The following is a 6,078-nucleotide window of genomic DNA, read 5'->3' on the forward strand; positions in this document are numbered from 1 at the left end:
TGTTGGATAAATGAACAAATACATTCACATCATAAAAGTGTTTTGAGCAATAACTGCATATTAAGATATACAGATAGTCTGCTTGGTGACCATCCTGAAATGGATGCCACATTCTAATAGTAAGTGCTCCTGTGTTTGTATAAAAAATTGACCCTTTAGGTCATATTCATACTATTATTTACAAAGCAGATACTTTATTACATTTACCTTACTTTTGCCTTTTGTTTTGTACTCAGATCTCTAAAAACTACTTCCCAATCTCTCACCTGTTATTTTTCAAATAGTGAAGTCCTTCTACAAATATGTTATCCCCAACCTCAGGTTGGGTGTATTATGGACTGATATTTCATTGGCTAGAGAATGACTCTGGAAGGGGTAACAATGACCTACCTTACAGGATTGTTCTGGGGAAAGTTGCATGACAGATTCCTCAAAGAACGGTCTGCAAATGCGCTTTTTGAAATATTAATTCTTTACATTTCTAGAGCTGACTTTCTCTTAAAGAACTCCAAGCACTTCACATATGGTCTTCCAGATCCTCTGAGAGTATAAATTACGCCCCAGGAGTAAGTGAATTGCTTGGAGGGAGGCATTAACTCCTTCAGGTCACTGGGGTTCCACTTAGAGCACTGTAGGAGGGCAGTAATTTACCAAATAGTACCCCAGTGGCCAGAAAGTATATGTGCAATATAAATTATTCCCAGGGAGTAGTTTATGAACTCAGAAAATCTGGTTTATTGTCTTGTCTATTCACACAGTATCCCAGTGAGGGAGAGAAGGAGAAAGAAGAGAAAAATAGGTGAGGCCGGGGATGCTAGAAGTTTCCTAAGCTCCCACAGCTTGTCAGGGGCAGAGCTCCAACTTGATCAGAATTGTCTGATCCTCAGCATGACTTCCTCCTATTAGTGGCTTTAGGATTTGGGGCTCTCAACTTGAGGTTTCTGCTAATCGGGGCAGGGACTGGGGTGAGGCGAGTGAGGTGCCTGTGACACAACATTAGAAGCCTCCGCCGCCTCACCCAGCTGCTAATTCAATGAGGGATATTTGGGGAGTTGCTTGAAACATCTAAGGAACCACAAAATTCACTTATATTTACTGTTTCCTTCTATAAAACCCATAAATATTGATGAGGATTCATTAGCTGATTAATTCATTTTCCCACACAGCGGAAAAGTGGAGAAGGCAATGGCGGAGGGGATATAATGGCAGAGAAGAGAGGCTGTCTTATTGTTTTGTTGCCAGAGTTGCAAATGGTCAAATAGTTCATCTATTTTAGGCAAGAGAAGAGTCTAGACTGAAGTCTGTATTATGCGATTAGTACATGGCAAAGAGGTCCCTTGGAATATTTTGGCTTGAGGTCCAAATGCTGAGTCCTTGTCTCAGAGTCAACTATCCTCTATGGCAGTGTCTTTAACTATCGCTTATGATTTCAATTCTTTAAAAGGTTCTAAAATTTCTTCAGTAGGCACCAGGTGGTCCACAAAAGAATGAGGATACAGGTATCTTGATTTGCCACTCAAATCTCTCTCTCAACATCTCCGTGCCTTTGTGATAAGGTTCTGTGTATCTGCTGTCTAAAAACCAATCACAGAAATATAATGGCCTTTTAAGAAGGAAAAAAAATCTATTTAGTGCTCTGCTTTGCCTGGGAGCTCTGCTATACTCTAAAAGGCAGCAATTGACTTCTTTTCAAATTTCTGTTCCCCATTCAGCCTGACATCAAACTCTGCCACCAATACAGATTCCAAATGATTTCTCCGTATTTTGACTCATATCTTGTTTCAACAAAATATACTAAATCACAATATGAAAGAAAGATGACACAACACATCCTCCATGTGCGCCCGTTCCCACTGCGCACACGCACATGCATAGAGCAACGAAGTACTGACTTGATCCCATGCTTTCTCAGATAGTAGGGGTGTGTCCCTCACTCAAAGGGTGACCTCGGATAAGTCACTTAACCACTCTCTGCCTCAGTGTTCTCTCCTGGTAAAATGAGGAGATAAGACGAGAAGTATCAGGTCCCTTCTGGCTCTAGAATTTCATAATTCTAAAGCTCCCACATCTCCTCAAAGTTACAATTTTAACTTAAGCTGGAGACCACAAACCACAGCCCTCTGCCCAAATCCTGTCCACTGCACGCTTTTGTTTGGTCCACAAGCTAAGAATGGTTTTTACATTTTTAAACGGTTGGGAAAACACCAAAAGAAGAGTATTTCGTGACACATGAAAATTATATAAAATTCAAATCTCACTCTGTCCATAAATAAAGTTTCATGGGAACACAGCCGTGCCCAGTTACGTATTGTCAATGGCTGCTTTTGCAATACAGGGTAGAGGTGAGTGGTTTCAATAGAGATTGTATGGCCTGCAAAGCCTAAATACTTACTATCTTTACAGAAAATGCTTGCCCTTTACAGAAAAAGTTTGCCAAGCCCAGAGCTAAGCCATTACACCACATGCATAGTAACAAAGTCTGCCATAACCCTCTTACCTGATTGAAGTTTATTTCTGGAGAAGAGGAGTCTCATAAAGCAACCTCAAGAACCAAAACCAGAATTAATAGATAATGGGACAATCTGATCCTTATATAAGAACTGCTGGAAATTACTGATAAATCTACCTTGTCAATGTCATAATTGATTTCTTATGAGAAACTATTTGCTCCAAAGAATTTGTCTCTTACTACTACTTTGCTAAGAGGCCATTACAGTCCATTTTCCCCCTTTTGTTTTTTTTTTCTTTTCTCTTTTTTTAAGTGATTTGAAGGACGGTGAATTTATCTTTTCTTTATGAGTAATAGTATCATTGGTGAAAATGACTGCTAAAGAGCCAGCAAGCATGAAACAAATCCCTGCCCAATAAAGTGGTGACTTTGAAAAGGAAATTGCCCTGCTCAAGTGATGGATTCTGTTTCAGCCATCATGATCTGCTACGAGGGAGTCCAGGGACCCAGGGCCTGGCCCTTCTAGGCAAAGCAGCTGCAAAGCCCCACTGGGAGCTCACCGAGGACTCTGTGAATGGCCAAAGGCTGACCCTCTGCCCCAGCGCCCCACAGGTTGTAGTCTCCAGAGACTCTTTCCACCTAGCCTGGAATGCCCCTCCCCACCCCCTCCTCCCTGCTCACCTACCCCAATCAAGGCCTACTTTGAGTTCCAAATACAGTAATACTCCAGGCCCATAGCCTGAGGATACCTTGTATGATTTTTTACCATTTTATGTTTGTGTTTTCTCTGCAAGCACTGTCAGCACCCATCATTTCAACATCTTTCAGTTAGAGCTCCACAACAAATTCTGATACTGATGATGGTAATGGTGAAATGAGAAATTAGCACGGTTTTGAACCTTTTTTCTCAAAGAGGAGATGAGATGCTCGAACAAGACTTGCTTCTCTCTTTCTGATTCTCAGGCAAGGTTTTCCAGATGAAAGGCTGAGATCTAGGGACAGGGTGAGACTTCTTAGCAGTCTGTCGTTACTTTATCAGGGGATGAGCTAACGATTCAGAGCAAAAGTGGCTCTCTTCTGGACTGTAAATTGTTCTCTTCTGGACTTTGCTGAGGAATAGCTTCAAATCAAACATCTCTTTGTTTCTTCGAGAAAGAAGATGGAGTCACAGAGCTATGGGGGTCCCTACTTTCAGCATTTGGGGGCTTTGTGACATCAGGCCATTCCCTGTGCCCAAGACATCAAATGCGTACTTTCTGGCAGTCGCTTTGGGAGAAACTTTGTTCTTCTTTGTCTGTAAAGGTGAGTCTGAGGAAATTTCTGTCAATATCAATTACAGTACATTTAAATGTTGGGCTTTGCAGTAGAGGACTGAAATTTTTAGAGCTTTTCACCTTTTCTGCTGTCATCTGAATGTTGTAATCATGCAAATAAATGTTTTTTCAGAACTAGAAGTATTTGCTTTAACTCTAAATTAAATTTTACATCTTCCTTTATATTAGCATTTCAAGATAATTAGTAGTATTTCAAAAATATTTAATATTTTGGAAGAGTCTTAGTCCTAGAATCTATCAAAATAAGTGAGTCTCTTAGTTTTGCTCTCAAAAAGAACCATAAAATGCTTGTAATCATTGAAAAAAATAAAGATAATTGATATCTCAACGCAGGCTGCACTTAGAATGACCTGAGGAATATTTAAAAAATACCAACTCCTGGGCTCCACCACCCAAAAGATCCTCATTTAATTGCCCCGGAATAGGGTCTAGGCGTGAGTATGTTTATGTTATCTCCCCAGGGCTGCACTGGCCATGTGAAGATCAGACAGGAGCACCTCATCCATCCATCACTTTGTACCACTATTACTTGTGAGCATGGCTCCTTTTCCTTATAGATGGTAAGCTAATGGAGTTGTATCTTATTCATCCTTAAGGCTTCCCGAAGACAGAGGTTTGTTAAACTCCAAGTGCCTGCCGTAAACATAGCTCCTTCTGGGGGCGCAAATACTGTGGAGGGAAGACGAGGAGGAACTCTACAAAGTTTCTTAAGCAAAGGCGGCCAGGCTCTGTATCATGCAACCCAACAACGTGGACATGGGTGACGAGCCCAGGAGTAAGCACCTGACCAAGGTCTGCCCAGCGGCAGGGTGTCCGGTAACCCAAAAGGAGGCCTGACGCAAAAGTTCAGTCCAACTCTAGCACCTGGTTAGTGCCCAGTGGGGCCAATTAGATCCTTTCACTAAAGGAGTTTAAATGTGAGATCAACAGAGAGCTGAGCAGTTGGTAGCTGAAGCAGAAGCCAAGAGACACCGGAGAAAAACAGCGAGAGAGGAGCTGAATCACCTTGGCGGCTAAGCCTGTTAGTAGGGATCGCAGATGCCTGCTGCTCAGGGGGCAGCGAGATAACCCAGTCACAGAGCCGTATCCTGAATGACCTTCCAGTTCCTGAACTTCAATCCAGTTTTCGTGAGGCCTGGCTGGGTGGCCTTTCCGGAAGGCTTTTCGGAGACACGTGGCTGAGTGGTGGAGATTCCGGTCAGCACTCCTTCCACAGTAAATTCCCATTACTTAGGGTAAACTCAGTGGCGCCTGTTCTTTGTAACCCCAAAAAGCCCAGTCAGCCCAATTCCCAGGGTCTAGAACTTTGCCTGGCACACAGCAAGTGCTAAATCATTGCAGGTGCTTGGATGGCATGACCATGCCCTATGAAAAGCCTTCTCAAAATGAAGAAATCAGTCACGGTAAGAACACTGACTGGGGTCGCCTTCAGATTCCAAAAACAATGCTAAACTAGAATAAATATATTAAGGTTATTCCACCCTCCCATTTCCAAATCCATCTACATTTCCACCATAAATCTATCAAAGGAAATGTCACATTCTGCAGAACTACAGTGAGCATCCTAATTTCAACTAAGGGATGTTTGGATGACTCGATTCCCACTCTGCTTAATCTTAAATCACTGTAATGTTAGTAAGAACAATTTCCCTCCCACACTAGCTTCACTGACAAACCTCCAAAGAAGCTGATCTTTGACTTTTAAGAAGTTTAATAATATGTGATCTTCCCCCAACACTGCCACACACATTTCCCCTGTCTATTGTCTGTATCAGCTACTTGAGGAACACATACTCCCCAACAACCGGATGAGTCATAAAATAAGAGGTACATGGATGTAAACTGAGCCTGTTTACCCTTTCCCTGGCCCCAGTAATAAAATAAAAGAGGTCCCTCTGAATTCAGGTCCAGTGGCTTCCGGAAAGCAAGTTTCTGCTTAGCAAAGACATACCTTGTTTAATACATTATTTTAAAGGTAGAGCTAATTTCATGCCCTGTGTTAATGAAATGTATTAATGGGTAGAGTCATGTGCAGGGTGTGTAAGGACTTGCCCTCCTCATGTCCTCTACAAAAGAAGGCTCTGGCTGTTTCTGGTGGTAAGCTAACCAACAAGAGGAATGCCTAAAAGGTCTCACAGAGCTCAGGAATAGGACCTGGGTCCCTGCTCCCTGGAAACTCAGCACCCAAGGGAAGGCTTGGTTAGGTTTCCCATCTGCATTTTGCAAAATCTGGATAAAAGCAGGTTTAAGGCCAATCCCCCGTGACCTGTTCCTGATAAAGTGATCTTACTGTTC

This window comes from Equus asinus, chromosome 10, assembly GCF_041296235.1.
Source record: "Equus asinus isolate D_3611 breed Donkey chromosome 10, EquAss-T2T_v2, whole genome shotgun sequence".
Taxonomy (NCBI): Eukaryota; Metazoa; Chordata; class Mammalia; order Perissodactyla; family Equidae; genus Equus; species Equus asinus.